An 18,475-nucleotide genomic window follows, 5' to 3' on the forward strand; every position below is an offset into this window, starting at 1 on the left:
AGGAGAAGAGGAAGCCAGGGGGCCTGGCCCGCATGGGGAGAGTCATCCGCTCACTCCTCCGACGCGTGCTGCTGTGTGGTGGCCGGTCCACCGCACAGTAGAGATGGTGGTGGTCGTTGATCGGTCTGATCCATGACCACTATCACCACACCTACCACACACACCCTGTACCCACCCACCCCGTGACACCCACCACACTCCACACACACCCTGCACCCACCCACCCCGTGACACCCACCATCCACCACACTCCACACACACACCCTGCACCCACCCACCCCATGACACCCGCCACACTCCACACACACCCTGCACCTACCCACACTGTGACACCCACCACCCACCACACTCCACACACACCCTGCACCCACCCACCCCGTGACACCCACCACACTCCACACACACACCCTGCACCCACCCACCCCGTGACACCCGCCACCCACCACACTCCACACACACACCCTGCACCCACCCACCCCGTGGCACCAACCACCCATCACACACCACACACACCCTGCACCCATCCACCCCGTGACACCCACCATCCACCACATTCCACACACACCCTGCACCCACCCACCCCGTGACACCCATCACCCACCACACACCCTGCACCCACCCACCCCGTGACACCCACCACACTCCACACACCCTGAACCCACCCACGCCGTGACACCCACCACACACCACACTCCACACACCCTGCACCCACCCACCCCGTGACACCCACCACACTCCACACACCACACACCCTGCACCCACCCACCCCGTGACACCCGCCACCCACCACACTCCACACACACACCCTGCACCCACCCACCCCGTGGCACCAACCACCCATCACACACCACTCACACCCTGCACCCATCCACCCCGTGACACCCACCACACACCACACTCCAAACACCCTGCACCCACCCACCCCGTGACACCCACCACACTCCACACACCACACACCCTGCAACCACCCACCCCGTGACACCCACCACACACCACACACCACACACCCTGCACCCACCCACCCCCTTGACACCCACCACCCACCACAATCCACTCACACCCTGCACCCACCCACCCTGTGACACCCAACACACTCCACACACCCTGCACTCACCCACCCCATGACACCCACCACTCACCACACACCCTGCAACCACCCACCCCGTGGCACCCATCACCCACCACACACCCTGTACCCACCCACCCCATGACACCCACCACCCACCACACTCCACACACACCCTGCACCCACCCACCCCGTGACAACCATCACCCACCACATACCCTGCACCCACCCACCCCGTGACACGCACCACCCACCACACTCCACACACCCTGCACCCACTCACCCTGTGACACCAACCACACTCCACACACACCCTGCACCCACCCCGTGACACCCACCAGCCACCACACTCCACACACCCCCTGCACCCACCCACTCCGTGACACCCACCACCCACCACACTCCACACACACCCTGCACCCACCTACCCCGTGACAACCACCACACACCACACTCCACACAAAGGGTTAAGGGTTTTGAGGGTTACGTGTTTAAAGGATTAGGGGTGGAGAGATCTAGGGGTTTATAGAATTATGGTTTTAACAGTAAAGGGGTATAGAGTGTTAGGGGGTTTGGGATTTTTTGTTGTATTTGGGTTATGGTTTCAAAAGGTGAGGAGTTTAGATGGATAGAGTTTTATGGGTAAATCGGTTTAAAGGGTTAGGGATTTAGAGGATTATAAGTTAAGGGTTTAGAGGTTTACAGGGTGATGGGTTTAGGGGTTTAGAGGGTTAGGTATTTAGAGGGTGTGTGGTTTAGAGGTTTAGGGGTTTAGAGGCTGAGGGTTTTAAGGGTAAAATGTTTTAGAGGTTTAGCGGTTTAGAAGGTGATTAGCTTAGAGGGTTAGGGTTTTAGAGGGGTACAGTTTAGAAGGTTATGGGTTTATAGGGTTATAATTGTAAGGAGTTTGGTGTCCTGAGGTTTAGACGGTTTATGGGTTTCGATTGTTAAAGGGTTAGTGGTTTAGAGGGCTTGGAGTTTATAAGGTTACGTGTTAAGGGTTTAGAGGTTTTGGGGTTTTTAGGGGATAAGCGTCTTCGATGTTTTGGGGGTTTCTAGGGTTATGGTGTTTAGGGGTTGAGCGTTTTAGGGGTTGAGGATTTTAAGGGTTAGGGGTTTAGAGGGTTGGTGTTTAGAGGGTTAGGGGTGCAGAGATCTAGGGCTTTTGAGAATTCGGATTTTAACGGTAAAGGGGTTTAGAGTGTTAGGGGGTTTGGGGTTTCAGGGTATTTGGGTTCTGGTTTCAAAGGGTGAGGAGTTTAGAAAGGATTTGATGTAATGGGTAAAGGCGTTTAGAGGGTTTGGGATTTAGAGGATTATAAGTTGAGCCGTTTAGAGGTTTACAGGGTTATGGGTTTAGGGGTTTAGAAGTTTAGGGGGTTAGAGGGTGAAGGTTTTAAGGATAAAGGGGTTTACAGTGTTATGGGTTTCGAGAAGTAGCTGTTTAATGGGTTTATGGGTTTCGATTGTTATAGGTTAAGTGGTTTAGAGGGTTAGGAGCTTAGAAGTTTCGGGGTGTTTCGGGGATAAGGGGTTTCGTGGTTTATAGACTTCGAGGGTTTAGGGGTTGAGAGTGTTAGCGCTTGAGGGGATTCAAGGGTTAGGGGTTTAGAGGGTTAGGGTTTTAAGGTTAAAGGGCTTTATAGTGTTAGGTGTTTAGAGGATTGGGCTATTAGTGGTGTAGGAGTTTAGAGGGTGAGGGGTTTAGCAGGTTAGGTGCCGAGAGGGTTACGGTTTTAGGGGTTGTGGAGTTTAGAGGGTTTGGTGTTTAGACAGTTAGAGTTTTGGGGGTTTATGGGTGGGGTTTTCGAGGGAGAGGTTTTTAGACAGTTAGGGTTTTAAGGGTAAGGTCGTTTAGAGGATTAGGTGTTTAGAATGTTAGAGTTTAGAAGATTTTGGGGTAAAGAGGGTTGGGGGTTTAGAGAGTTAGGTGTTTAGAGATGTATGGGTTTCGATTGTTAGAGGTTGAATGGTTTAGATGGTTAGGAGTTTAGGAGGTTATAATTGTATGTGTTTAGGGGTTTAGAGGTATGGGGGTTTCGAGGGTTAGGGGTTTATAGGGTAATGGGGTTTAGCGGTTTAGAGGGTTATGGGTTTTGGGATTTGGGAGTTTAGAGGGTTTAACACCAAGACTTTGACAACTAATATTATCCATACTAAAGGTGTTTTGGATTTCTCTCCGACACTTAATGGCACTTTTTTATTGTCATGACAAACTTTACTAATTGGCTGTGTCGGGTGGTGTCTGGTTTAACGACACATTTATATTTACACGATCTAACCCGAAAATATATTTATTATGGGTTTAGAGGGTTAGGGGCTTAGAGTGTTATGTGTTTAGAGGGTTAGCGTTTTAGGGGTATAGGTGTTTTAAGGGTTAGGTGTCTTGAGGGTTAGTTCTTTAGAGGGTATGGGTGTTAAATGTAGATTTGAAGTTTTCGTGACTGCAGGGATCCATACTCTTTGGTTCTTTCGGTAAAGTCACATAGGTAGAAATAAAATAAAACAAATCACGACGTTTTGATCGCAACACAAGCGATCTTCATCAGGTGGGACAAAACACAAGCGATCTTCATCAGGTGGGACAACCACAGCAAGAAATGCTGAAGTCGGCGGGAGAGCTGCCATGGCAAGAGGTTATATAGTTTAGAGAGGGGGGAAGAGGCAAGGGGACAGAGAGAAAAGGGGGGGGGGGGTGTGGGGTAGGAAGAGGGGGGGGCACGTAAGCGCTAGGGGAAGAGGACGTTAGGCTGGTGGGGGGACATGGGCGGGGCAGCAGTAAAACCGGCAGGTAATGATGGAAACAACAACACAAGTTAAGGCATTACCTGGTTGATAACATCCTTCCAGTGATTGTTTAATTTGTATCCATCTTCTCGGTTGAAGTTTTGTCTATACCCTGGAGTCTACAAACTGAGTTGTAACTTCGGCCGCAGTTACGTTGGAGAAATAAAACGACACGTCTCGGACCGTGTTCGCGAACACAAGGCTGATCTGAAACATGGCAGAACCAATACCTCTGCCGTAGTGGCCATTGTTATAACGCTGTGGGCTCGCATGATATTGTTATTTTCGGAGGCCAAGGACAAAACTTCAATCGAGAAGATGGATACAAATTAAACAATCACTGGAAGGATGTTATCAACCAGGTAATGCCTTAACTTGTGTTGTTGTTTCCATCATTACCTGCCGATTACTGCTAGCCCCGCCCACGTCCCCCCACCCCAGCCTCACGTCATCTTCTCCTAGCGCTCACGCGGCCCCCCTTCCTCTCCCTACCCCACACCCTCCCCTCTCTCTCTCCCCCCTTGCCTCCTCCCCCATCTCATACCTGTATAACCTCTTGCCACGGCAGCTCTCCCGCCGACTTCAGCATTTTCTTGCTGTGGTTGTCCCACCTAAAAATATCACTTATGTTGCGATCGAAACGTCGTGATTTGTTTAATTTTATTTAATTTATACCTACGTGACTTTACCGAAAGAACCAAAGAGTATGGATTCCTGCAGTCACGAAAGCTTCAAATAAAGATTAAAATAGTTTAGTTTAATTTGTTTATTTTTGAACAGTTTGTCTTTCCTGTCATTATTTGTATTTTTTTAGTTATGTTCTGACCTGCCCGATTGGACAGCTGTGAAAACAGATCTTTGTAGCTCACGATTTCATCCAGTGTAAATAAATATTCAGATTTAAATTCTATTGACCTCTGTGCGAGTCTATGGATTTCTGAGTTTGTGGGCCTCTGTGAGTGTATGGGTCTCTGTCTGAGTCTATGGATCCCTGTGTCAGTATATAGGGTCGCCGTATGAGTCTGAGTGTCTGAAGGAATGTATGGGTCCCTGTTGGAGTCTATGGGTTTCTGGTTCTGGGTCTGAGTGGGAATCTATGGTTCTCTGAGTATGGTTGTTTGTGCGAGTCTTAAGTGCACAAACTGAACTTAAAAAGGGCATTGAGGGGTGCGGAATCCAAGTTGACTATTAAGCTCCCCGCAGTGCAAGCCAGCTCTCTAGTCGTGTCATCATACAGCCCCTGTAATTCTTTATAATAATAATTAGACTTACTCCAGGAAAGCCACGCTGAGTCATAGTAAGGTCCTGAATTTGGTTTTTATTGTAAGATCTTTTCAATCAATGAATAACGAATGCTTACACAAGTGGGGGGAAACCGGAGCACCCGGAGAAAACAAACGTATGTGAAGGGGCAGCAGGCAGCATTTTAAACCGTACAGGTGACGATGGCGATGATCCCACTTGCTCTAATGCCTTCTCCTGGCCAGTCAGATGCTTTCTCCTGGCCAGCCAGGAGAAGGCACCTCAATGTCCACGGGAAGGGGGTTTCACAATATTTACTGTGTGATCCACCAACCCTTGCTGCCTTCTACAGTGCTGGATCGCAGGCTTGCGTCACCACCTTCTGGCGAGTATTTGTAGTTATTATTTAAAGCTATATAGCACTCACAAGAACGACTCAAGAGGCGCGAGGAGCCACAGACATGCAGGAAGGAAGCCACGTGGTGAGCCAGCACCAACGATTGTCCAGGCTCTACGGTACTCTATGTATGGAGGCATTATTGGCTAATTAATAACGAGTGTTTGTACAAGTGGGGGAAATCGGAGCACCCAGAGAAAAGCCACGTGTGTGAAGGGGCAGCATTTTAAACCGTACAGGTGACGATGGCGATGAGTCCACTTGCTGTACTGCCTTCTCCTGGCGAGGCAGGTTATGCACCTCGACTTCCACGGAAAGAGGATTTCACAACATCATTGTGCGGTGATTTACGAACCCTCGCTGCCTTCCCCAGTGCTGGATTTGAGACGTGCACCACTAACATCAGGCGAATGATAACAACAACAATAACTATACTTATTACTTGGTAGCAACAGGCGAAAGAAAACAACAGGCAAATTATAACAGGCCAATTAAAACAGGCGAATGATAACAGGCAAATGAAAACAGGCGAATGATAACAGGCGAATGATAACAACAGGCGTATGTTTAGAACAGGCGAGTAATAACAACAATTATTATTTACACTTAGAACTTGATAACAACAATATTTATACTTATAACGTGATCAAGCAGGCCTCAGAGGTGCGAGGAACCACAGACAATCAGGAAGGAAGCCACTTGGTAAGCTGGCACCAACGATTGCCCAAGCTCTGTGACCCTATTGATACGTTTTTATCGACCAGATAGGGAGCGTTACGTGTGGGGGGGAAACCGCCCCCTTCGGTGCCTCCATGGTCCAATAGCTGGTCTTCTTGGCGCCACGGTCCCGAGCCCCCTAAAAGTTCCTCATGGAGCAAATCAACGGGTGGGCCATTGCCTTGTCAGGGCTCATTCATTGCTCCGGATCCCACCTGAAAATGCCAGGCGCAGATCCCCACATCATTAAAGCCACGGGTGCATTTATCCCAGATATAAACAATTGCAAACTATTTGACTATTTTTTTTTACTTTAACCAGGCAAGGCCCACTGAGCTATACAGCTCTCTTTCAGAAGCGGCCACACAATTACAGCTCAACAAATTGGCTTATTACGTGGACATTAGTAGCCAAATACTCTAAACATGTGCTAATAAATGTGGAGGGAAAACCCGGAGGATCCGGAGAAAAATACACGCGACCACGGGGAGATAGCATACAAACTCCAAATACAAAGGTGTCAGGGTAAGGATTTAATACACGACCTCCTGTATACCCTACAAAATAGTTAACATCTCGCCACCGTGGCGCCCAATTCTGATCACATGACATAGCAAAACGAACGTCGCGGTGCATAACAATAATTCAATTGGGCAATTACTGAGCGTTCATAAACGTGAGGGGATACAGGAGTACCCAGAGAAAACCCACTCGTGCAAGGGGGCAACCCTCTATCCTATGCAGACAGAGATGGTGCTTATCCCACTTGCTGTACTGCCTTCTCCTGGCCAGCCAGGATATGCCACCTCAACACCCACTACACCATGAACTTTGTGAACCGAGTTTAAATTTCTGGCCACGGCGAACATCAGTGGCTATCTCCCTCTTCCTCTCTCGTCCCTGCTATTATCTCCCTCTTCTTCCCGCGTCCCTCCCACTATCTATCTCTCCAATCCGTCCCACCATCTCCCTCTTCCTCCCTCGTCCCTCCCACCATCTCCCACTTCCTCCCCAGTACCTTCCACTATCTCCCTCTTCCTCCCACTTGGCTCTACTATCTCCCTCTTCTCCCGTCCCTCGCACTATCTCCCTTTTCTTCCCCCATCCTTCCCACTATCTCCCTCTGCATCTCCAATCCCTCGCACTCTCTCCCTCTTCCTTCCTCTTCCTTCCCACTATCACTTTCTTACTCTAACCGATCTGCCTAATCCTCCCAAATAACTCCCACTATCTCCCTCTACTTCCCCAGTCGCTCCAACTATCTCCCTCTTCATTCCCCTTTCCTGCCACTATCTCCCTCTTCCGCCCCCTTCCCTCCCACTATCTCCCTCTTCCTCTCCCGTCCCCCCCGCTATCTCCTTCTTTCTCTCCTATCCCTCCCACTATCTTCTCATCCTCCCCCATCCATCCCACGATCTTCCTCATCCTCTCCCGTACCTTCCGCACCTTCCTTATTTAACACCATCAGGTTCACAGACTCGCCCTCGCTTCTCCCAAGTCAAATAGCCTAGCTTAGACACAACCCTCACCATGTTACACTGACGGCATCGACCGAGACAGCCAACAACTATCCGGCCGCCCAATTATCTAGTGAAGACGGCAGCGACCAAGTCGGCAAAGACAGTGCCAACGAGACGACTCCACTTCCCAGAACCTGCAACCACGAGCTCTCGCTCTCTGCTGCTTTTATCCGACTCGGCGCGGCCTGGCTCCGCCCTGGCCGCGCCTCCCTTCTCCAACCCACGAGCGGGTTCCAGGGTCTTCCAGACAGGGTCTCTGTGATCCTTGCCCCAGTGCCTCCGCCCTGCTGACAAACCCGCGTGAGGCTCACTGGCATGTGTACTCCCCGTCCACCGCAGTTGCCGCTGCTGGACAACAACCATTACTCTACAGTTGTACTGCCCTTCTGTACCGTGCCACCGAGCCATCAACACGGACTCACAGCATCAACACAGACTCACATGATCAACACAGACTCCCACGATCAACACAGACTCACAGCATCAACAGACTCACACGATAAACAGACTCACAGCATCAATACAGACTCACACCATCAACACGGAAACAGGGTCAGTGAGCAAGATGGCGGATGAGTGCATACATGATGTGAGTGGTGGTGAGTTCAAGTTGAGCACCCAGTTTTAAATCTCATTTACTCCCACCACCACCAGCAACCCACCACCCTACATACAACAGTCGGAAGTAAATGCCTACACACCCTACATACAATCGTCAGTAGTAGGAGTGGGGAGAAGAGGGCATCAGTGGGGGCGAGGCATGAAGCGTTGAGAAGCCCTCAGATACTCCATAAAACCCCGAGTTTCATGGAGTATAATTTTCAGCATTACAGTTCCATTTTTTTTTACGTTAACAAATGTCTCGCGATATATTACACCGTATAGGTAACTAGATTGGGCGAGGGATGGTCTTTTTCGTTGAACAATCAATAAAGCTACGGTGTCGTACTGTGCCCGTATCCGTGTACGGTACTGTGCACTAAAGGAAGAAAAATCGAGCGGCTGAACCTCACTGCCTCCTTACCGGAGGCTGTAAACATCAAGTGACCTGAAAACTGCGATGGGACATGAAAGACAACATGGAGAGACAAGAGGGCGCCACGTGTGTTCTTCCATGGCAGCAGCAGCATCATCGCAGGCAATGAGGTTCAAATGGGCACAGGAACTTTGAGGTGGACCCACGAGTGGTCGAGCCACAGGGGCGCGCAATCGGCGACCTCTATACGCTTGGCGCAATCCGCACCGTCATTTCACGGAGCCCTTGTCCGCTCGACGAGTGCGACGCCGCCGTCCCACCGTCATTCGGCGCCTCGTGGTGACATCACAACAGCAAAGCGACAGGTGTTGTTTATTCATTTCTTGAGGCAATTCGAGGGCCCGGTTACATCACGTTGTGATACACGCACACACCGTCAACATATACTACACCGGTTATAAAAAAAAAGCAGGGGATAGAAAGGTGGGGGAGCGGACCCGACCACAGGTATTGTTTAAAAGACGTCAAGCGGACCGGGGGTTTTAAATGCAAGTCCATGCGGACACCAACATCCGAACGATTGTACCAATAAATCCTGAACCTTCTGGAAGATTTCAGCTCCCGCTGGTTTGGATCAGGGTGATGTTGGGGCAAATTCCATTAATTGGGAAAGGCGCCAATCTTGTGGGAATGTCCTCGCCAGAGAAGAAACTTGTCGCTTCCATGTTTTATTTTAATCCGACGTCCCATTAGCGAGATCCAGAGCGTGACGGACTCATATGGAGTCGGCCTCCTGTAATTTTTCTGGTCTCATTCTCACCACAGGTGAAGGCAGAGCCACACATCAACGTGCCAATGGGGCCACGGTTGAAGTGGTGGGGCCACGGTTGAAGTGGCGGTGGCCACGGGTCATGTGGCCTCGATGTATTTTCCATGTTGAAGGCCGATTGCCCCAAACATTGCCCGTCATATGCAGTGTCACTGAATAACGTGTGAAACATACTGTAGCATATACAAAATTGTATTTTCTTCATACATTAAATACAATAAACACAATAAACATGAAATGCGTATAGGACATTTATAACTCTCAATGACCAAACTTGTATTTTATGAACACACTTATACGAGCAAAATATGACAAAAGTGTTCCAGATTTCAGTTTCAATTGAGACTGAAATCCGGAATCATTACCCCCTACTGACAGACTAATAATACCCGCTCGCAGGCCAAGTGCTGATTCACTTTGGGGCCTCGCCTGGTATAGAGGTCGTGGGTTAAATCCCGACGCCTGTATATCTGGAGTTTGCATGTTCTCCCCGTGACCGCGTGGATTTTTCTCTGGGTCCTTCGGTTTTTCCCTCCACATTTAGAAACATGCGTTTAAAAGTATTTGGCTGCTATATATTTCTGCGTGACAAGCCACTTCATAGCGCTTTCATTTGTGGCCCGGTCGTTCCTGAAAGAGAGCTATACAGCTGAGTGGGCCTTACCTGGTAAAATAAACATAGATTAGTTTTGTTAGTTTATTTTGTGCCACAGGGGGACAGCTACAGGGGGGGGGGGGGTGCCCATTAAAATGGTCGAGATGAGATGCAACTTAAGGCGCTTGTGACTTCCCAAAAATATTATTTATGGCAGGTTTTCACACTCTTACATTCAGCCCATCATCCTCTCAGGGGTCGATAAAATTTACAACCACTTCGTAGGGAAGTCCACAAGGAATGTGGAATTTCCACCGCCTCTGCAGGGGTGTAAAGTGGAGACGAGTAACAATGTGTCAGGCAGACTTACGCTCCATCTCGAATCACGGTCCCACCTCCTTCAACTCGATGTCCTTGCCGTCGCGCTTGTAGACGTTGTACCTGTTGGGAGGGGGGGGGGGCACAGAAGTCACGGGAGGGGATGCGGCAAATTACACGGACGGCGCTGGACTCTCATTACGTGTCCTCGCAGACGTTTGCCAGTTAGAGGCCAGCGGCCACCCTGTTTAAAACTGCGGATGCATTAACAAATGAACAACATTACGCGCCTTCAGCTTCAGAGATGGCGTTAAATAAACTCTTTGCTGTTGCTCGAAAACTAAAGTAAAACGAAACTATTTTTATTTTACCACTGAGCTATGTAGCTCTTTTTCACATAAAAATGTATAGCAGCAAAATACTCGAAATTCAAGTTTCTAAATGTGTAGGGAAAAACCCAGAAGACCCGGAGAAAAATCAAAGTGACCAGGAGGAGAACATGCAAACTCCGAATATACAGGCGGACACACAGCACCTGGCCCAAAAGTCTGCTCACTCTTTCCCATTCCGAGACATCTGCAAGTTGCCGGGTGGTAGGTGTCACGTTCACAGATGAATCTCGGTACGCGCGAGCGGCTCGGCGTTAATTTTATTTATAGAGGCGTAGCGCTGCTGTTTTTAAAAGGCGTTGCCCTCACCGCAGAGAACGGTAGTGACACGACCGGCACTCTATGGAACAAAACTGTGCCACATGCCCTCCCGCATGGCCTTATGGGAGCCTCGGTATGTCTTCAGGTCAGAAGACGTACTTGAGTTTTTCTTACGGTTCCGTTTCGACAACGTATATGTACATCATGGAAATGAGAAAGGGTTATAGCCTATACGAGGGATCTTTGTGCTTTGGGGATGGGGGAGGAAGATGTGGGTGAGACTGGCACGGTGCCCGCACGCACCCTCTTTCCGAGTCGCGACGTGAAGTTGTGCATCACGAGGTGTTGGAATGCCTCGGACATCATGTCCACGTCCGGATGTCGTGCCGCATCACCACGCTCGAGAGTGTCAAGTACACCGTGGCATCGTACCACGTGTCACATGAACAGCACGCCGGAAAGTTAGACACACCACAGGTGTCACACAGACTGTACTGGAGAGTTAAACATACTGCCCTTCCATCAGCGGCATCATACCACATCACACCACATACACAGTTAAGACACCACAATCCCCCGTCTGCAGCGTCATACTACACACCGCACATCGTACGCACAGCTAAATACACCTCCATCCCCCGTCTGTTGCACCGCATCACACACGTCACACCATGCATCACACCGGGGAGCGGGAGCGGAGTGGCTATCTCATTACACTACAAATCCGGTGACCTGACTTCGACTTCCGGTGTGTCCAAGCATCGACAGTGGGGAGACAAAAGGGGCCAGATGCGGTAATGACCACACCACCCACCCCGCCGTGTGCCCTGCCGGCCTTCGTAGGTCGCTCGGCAAACAGCACTTGCCCTGACAGCCTGTTAAAGGCTACACGGGGGAGCTTTGTCGACTGTGGTGCGTGCGCGTGCCTGGCATACCGCGGTGCTCATGCAGGACGATGAAGTCGTTGACGGCATTGGCGCAGCACGCCCACACCAGCGCCTGCAGCTTGTGGCCTCCGTGGTTTATCGGCTGAGCGTTCGGCAGGATCAGCTTCATCTCCTGCGGTGGTGGTGGGAGGGTGGTGGTGGTGGTGGTGTGGTAACATGACAGCAAGCGGTCACACGCCGAGTCCGCTCTTCCCACCGGCGTCCTTCCCGGCCACGCTGCGTTCGCCCCCCCACTTCCCCACCCCCCCACTGTATCCGACTCGGGTTGTGTTGTTTGTTTTTTCCATTGCGGAAGGCGAGCCGAGCCGTGTCGGTATACGGGGCCGCCAAACCCCGTGTTGGCACAACTGGGATGCACCATTGGAAAAACTTTACTATTTTTATTTTACCAGGTAAGGCCCACTGAGCTATGCAGCTCTTTTCCAGAAGCGACCTGGCCACAAATCATAGCTCAACTAAGTGGCTTATCGTCATGTGGAAATTTATAGCAGCCAAATACTCTTAAACGGACATCGATTCTAAATGCGGAGGGAAAAACCGGAGGACCTGGAGAGAAATCCACGCAACTCCTCGGAAAGAGGCACGCAACTCCAAATATACAGCAGGCATCAGGGTCAGGATTGAACCTGCAACCTCCTGTATACCAGGTGAGGGAGTTAACATCTCGCCACAGTGGCGCCCCCAATGGTACATCTTTCCGTGACCACCGACCGTGCGTAGTGCTACAGTAGATACATTTTCGATGAATGGAAGGGATCGGTCATCGGGAAAAGGTGGACTGAATCGCGAGGAAAGAAGTTGACAAAAGCTGCATGCACCAAACCAAAGTGTCCAACGCTCCACCACTTACGACCCCCCCCCCCCACACAGCCTCCACCTTTCATCAACAACCAGATTTCTTCTGGTTAACTCAACGGATGCGAGTTGTCTCACACTGCACAAGCCCGTTGATTGGTCGACACGACTCGTGTGAGGTGCAAGGAACTGATTCTAAAGCCGATAGAGAACACGTGTGTGTGTGCGGTAATTTAGCAGTTAGCATGCTGCCCCACAAAACTAGTGACCCGAGGTTGATTTCCGTTCATGGCCAACACCAGTGGCGATTATCTGAACTGGTCCTGGGCCTCCCCTAGATCAATTCAGCCTCAAATGAGTACCTAGGGCGGTGTGTAAACATCATTACCAGAGAGATAAAGGTGGCCAGTTGTGGTGCTAGCCACCTACACCCTCGCAAACAGCACCTGTCCCAAAAGCCTGTTAAGGCTATATGGGGGACCTCTGTCTTTGCGTGCTTGTACACATGCAATACACGAGGACCCACATTCCTCGTGTGACCCCAAACCCTGTAGCCCCTGTGGCCCCGTGCCCGCACCTTGATGAACTGCTTGAGGAGGGAGCTGGGGTCGCGTGAGGTCGTCGCCATGATGTGTGGGTCCTTCACGCCGGCTCAGCGGTACTCGTCATCCATGTGGCTGCTCACTCCTACTGACACGGGGGGGGGGGGTGGATAGAAAGAGGTGGTAGATGGGGCAGGGGGGACGGAGAGGGTAGGTTATCATTTGCCATACTTCCCCGTACAGGTGAGTGAAGGTGTGTGTGTGGGTGGATGGAAGGAGCGACCAGGAATGGTTTAGAATAGCACTCTGCAGTGATCGCGTTGATTTTGTGTAGCGAGCTGAGCACTAATGAGACCTGGATGAGTCCCAATTGCAAGAGTGGGTGGGTGATATGGCAGGTGAGTGGGTAAATTGAGTAAAATGATGAGTGAGTGAATGAGTGGGTCAGTGCATGTTAAACCTCTTTGTTACAGCACGTAGCCAACCGTGGTAATCGGAAGTGTGACAAACTAACCACAAAAAGTAGTTCTCAAGAAATGAGTTTGTCAATCTAGACGATGATTTAAAAGTGCAAAGCTCCAGTGGCTTCCTAATATTGTAAGGAAGACCGCTGCAGAAGGAAGACTGCTCCAGAAGCACACGTGATGTGGTGACCACCGCCTTCATTCGACATTCCACCAAAATTTACGCCAGCCACCACACACACACACACGGCAGTATTTACGGTCAACGCAACTGCGGCATTAAACCCATTAAACCGGTGGGGAAGGGGGGGGGGTTGAGGGCCCGCCGTTCTCGAACCGCGAACCTCCGCGGCAAAACACGGTGCCACCGCTTGGCAGGAAGGACCGACAGCGAGCCGGGGATGCGCGCCGACTCGGCGTGTCTAGCGGGCGGAGACGCGCGACGCTTATCCCTCTGCCTCGGGAGTCTCGCGGGAAGGAAGAGAGAGAGAGATGCGAGGAGACGTGATGGTGAGGGATGTGAGATCACACTCCCCTCCCTGGTCGAACTCCACGGCCTTGTGGAGTTCAAGCGCCTCCCACCGCAGGTCCGTAGGCAGCACCAGGTTTTCTTCGGTGACGACGTCAGGGGGACAGGGGGCAGTGGGTAGGGGGCGGGCAGGGGAGAATTAACAAGGAAGAAAAATCATGCGCAAGCATGGATTCATTCGGAAACGCTTTCAACGCGCGGTTGTCTTGTCGCCTGTATTGTCAGACCGTCTTGTACCATCTTAGTCAGTCTTGCGGTCTCATTGTCTCTAGATCCGTCTCTAGTCTGTCTTGCGTGTCTCAACGTCTCTAATCTGTCTCGCTGTCTCTCGTCCGTCTTGTCGTCGCGAGCCCATCTCTAGATCCGTCTTGCCGCCCGTTACCATCGAGCGCCCTCTTGAGCCGCGCCTTCTCCTCTACGAGGATCTTCTTGGCCTCCTGCGCCTTGCGGTAGAGGTACTCGCCGTGCAGTTGCGCCTCCTCAGCTGCAACACCAAACAAAGACAAAGATCCCCCATGTAGCCTTCGACAGGACTGTCGGGTGCAAGTGCTGTTAACGAGCAGCACATTTGATACACCAAGGGGGGTAGGTGGCCAGCACCACATCCGGCCGCCTTAATCTCCCCAGTGGCGATGTTTACACAACGCACCAGGTACTCATTTGAGGCTGAGTTGACCAAGGGGAGGGCCAGGAACGGAATCGTCAACAGTGTTGGCCTTGAGCGGGAATTGAACTCGGGTCGCTGGGTTAGTAGTGCAGCGTAGTGCTAATCGCGAGACGACCATAAACAACAACCGCCATTCGCCACGAAGTGGTGGAGATGTCACCACGGCGCTCGTGCCAGGCTACGTGCAGGTTAAGGCCACATGAAGCGTCGAACGCCCGCTGGCAGCAGGAGGTCACAGACAGACAGACCCAGGTTGCCATTGGTTGCTTGACTGAGATGACTGGCCGATGCACCACCTGTGCCCCCTACTGTGCTACAACACCGCTCCCACCTACACAAACTCTCTTGGGCTATACTCTTTGGTTCTTTCGGTAAAGTCACATAGGCATAAAATATAAAATAAATTAAATCACGACGTTTCGGGCGCAACACAAGCGTCCATCATCAGGTGGGACAAACCACAGCAAGAAACAATTGCCGACGTGGGCAAAAGAGCTGCTGTAAACAAGAGACTATATAGGTAAGAGAAGAGGGGAGGATCAGGGAGGAGAGATAGAGAGGGGGGGGTATGATGAGGAGGGGAGTGCTGAAGAGAGCGGGGCTGGGAGTGGGAAGCTTAAGAAATTAGAGATGCGGAAAGTTAAGGCAACACCATAAAGGAGTTAAGGTTTTACCTGGTTAATAACATTCTTCCAATGATTACTCAATTTGTATCCATCTTCTCGGTTGAAGTTATGTCTGTGTTTATATATCTGGATGGCTTCATGAACAAACCTTTGATAGTAGCCCGAAGGTTTGCAGAGCGGCACCACGATACTCCTAGCGACGTCGTTGATTAATGTCTGTAATTAATATCGATGGTGAATCTCTGTAATTAATATCGATGATTCGATTCCACGAGAACAGATTCCACAAGAATCGATTCCACAACTATTTTAGTAAAGCGAAGTACGCGATTCGATTCAAACGTGTTCGTTCCGGTCTCATCAGAATCGGTATTGATTCTGTGCTGGAGGAATCCAATGAGCTATAAAGCTCTTTGATCACAGATGTGCCAGTAGGGGGCACGGGGTCATAACGTCACAACAACAAACAATACAAAAACGATAGGAGTGCAAAGGGAATGGTAGCAAACCACTAAAAATAGGTTAAATAAACCATATAAGTTCATACTCTTTGGTTCTTTCGGTAAGAAGTCTCGCTCTCCGTTCCACCCACTACAACTGGCGTCAGAAGTAGCCAAATAGTAAGATGAATCGCTATAATGGAGACGCGAAGAAAAACTCGTACCAGGGCTCCAGTGGAAGAGGAGGACGACTCAACACCACCGGGGTTGGCAGCCCCGGAAGGGGGAGGAGAAGCGACGCCGGCCGAGCTGCTCACTGCCCGGCCGCCCGGCGGCTCACCACCGTCGGAGAGGGCGCTTCAGGTGGCTCACTCCCGCCTCACCCAACTCCTGCACGCGGCGGCATCCATCCTCGACGAAATACATCGCGGGTTATAACCACAACAAATATAACCACAATCACTGCGACCATAATCGCCATAACCACAAATATAACCATAACCACGAGCTACATAACCACAAGTATAAACACTACTGCCACAAATATAACCATAACCACCACAACCATAACAACCAACATAACCACCACAACAACCACAATGATGCTGATACACTCTCACACCATGTGGGTCCCCTTGTCTCCTTGTGTCTCCCTGTGGGTGAGTGGATGGGTTGGCGAGAGAGTCGGTGGGTTGGCAAGAGAGTCGGTGGGTTGGTGAGAGAGTGGGTGGGTGGCAGAGTGAGTGACCGGTGGCAGAGTGAGTGACCGGTGGCAGTGGGTGACCGGTGACTAAGTGGGTGGATGGCAGTGGGTGACCGGTGACCAAGTGGGTGGGTGGCAGTGGGCGACCGGTGACGAAGTGGGTGAGAGAGTGGGTGGCTGAGTGGGTGGCCGAGTGGGTGGCTGAGTGAATTGGTGAGTGAATGAGTGCCAGAGTGGGTGGGTGAATGGCTGAGTGGGTGGGTGAGAATCAGTATGTTTTTGCTGGAGGAATCCGATGAGCTATGAAGCTCTTTTTCATAGATGCCCAGAGAGTGGCTGAGTGGGTGGCTGAGTGAGTGTCAGTGGGTGTGAGTGGGAATGAAATCTAACCTGCACCTCTGCATTGCAAGTCCAGCGAGCTAACGCCCTGCGTGTGGTGGGGTAAAGTGTGGGCATGGCCACTTTGCTCCAACACGTCCGGACCAGCGTGGAAGAGTAGACCAAATATCTCTATATAGCGGCCTCTAGTGGATGCCTTTTCCAGCAGCAGGCGATTCGCCTCCACAACAAACCCGTCCCTCCAGGGATAAAAACACACGGCAGTCTGGGAGTGCCTCTCATCAGCTATGGCTCAACACGAGGGCCACTCTGGGGCCGGTTTCCACCGTCAGCGCCTCATCAGCAGCAGGGCCGGGCTCTGCTTGAAGCAGCGCCGTGAACTCAGCAGGCGTCTAGGACGTGACGGCTGTGGGCCAGGCGCCTCCTCCTCTGTCTCCCCCCACCACCGCCGCCACTGCTGATGTGTGCACACCGCGCGAGGTTCTCACCTTCAGGCTGAGTCGACGTAGAGGAGGCCCAGCGAGCCGCCGCTTCAGAAGCTTTCGCGAGCCACTGACGGTGGCCGTGAGCGGGAATCCAAATCAGCCGCTCGCCACCCACAATCCACAGCGCGCGCCGCCTCCACTCGGCCCCGGCCTAAGCGGAAGTAGCAGCGGGGGAGGGGGGCGGGGCATGGGGGGTGAGGGGGCGGGTCGCGAAGGGGGGCATGGGGGGTTGTGAGGGGGCATGGGGGGTTGCGAATGTGGAGGGGCGGGGGGGAAGGGGGGTCACGAGGAGGGGCGGGGGGGGCAGGGGGGGTAGCGAGGGGGAGGGAAATGTCGGGCCATGGGGCGTGGTCGCGAAGGGGGGCAGGGGGGGAGGAGCTCAGGTGTGAGGGGGAGGAGCTCATGGCTCTGACGTCACGGGGGCGTGGTTACCTTGTACCGCCCCCGCGTCTCGCGCCACGTGCTTCCCACTGGCAGTTTGGCCGTTAGAGAGGCCCGGACAGACCCCAGAGCAGGAGTGGAACCGAGCTGTGGGTGAGTGGTGGCGGTGGTGGTGTGAGTCTCTCTGTGCGAGGCTGTGTGAGTCTCTCTGTTTGAGTCTGTGTGTGTGAGTCTCTCTGTGCGAGTCTGTGTGTGTGTGAGTCTGTGTGCGTGAGTCTCTCTGTGTGAGTCTCTGTGTGCGTGTGCGACTCTGTGTGAGTCTCCCTGTGTGAGTCTCTGTGTGTGTGTGTGTGTGTTAGTCTGTGTGTGTGTGTATCTCTGTGTGAGTCTCTGTGTGTGTGAGTCTCTGTGTGAGTCTGTGTGTGTGTGTGAGACTCTCTGTGTGAGTCTCTGTGTGTGT

At 51.7% G+C, this 18,475-nt stretch overlaps 1 long non-coding RNA gene across 2 annotated transcripts; it reads right to left on the reverse strand.

The window, feature by feature from the left end:
- Positions 1-9,060: 9,060 nt before the first annotated feature.
- LOC142905871 (uncharacterized) lies at positions 9,061-15,539 on the reverse strand. 2 transcript variants are annotated; one of them, XR_012929875.1, is made up of 5 exons: positions 14,190-15,539; positions 13,417-13,526; positions 12,033-12,156; positions 11,401-11,496; positions 9,061-10,570 (listed from the first exon to the last, which is right to left on the reverse strand). It is a non-coding gene; the product is annotated as an uncharacterized LOC142905871 (long non-coding RNA). The 2 variants fall into 2 exon arrangements; XR_012929874.1 differs by having other exon boundaries at positions 13,417-15,487.
- Between the last annotated feature and the right edge of the window lie 2,936 nt (positions 15,540-18,475).

This window comes from Petromyzon marinus, chromosome 59 (assembly GCF_048934315.1).
Source record: "Petromyzon marinus isolate PM22_M1 ecotype Great Lakes invasive population chromosome 59, UKy_Petmar_22M1.pri1.0, whole genome shotgun sequence".
NCBI classification, from domain to species: Eukaryota; Metazoa; Chordata; class Hyperoartia; order Petromyzontiformes; family Petromyzontidae; genus Petromyzon; species Petromyzon marinus.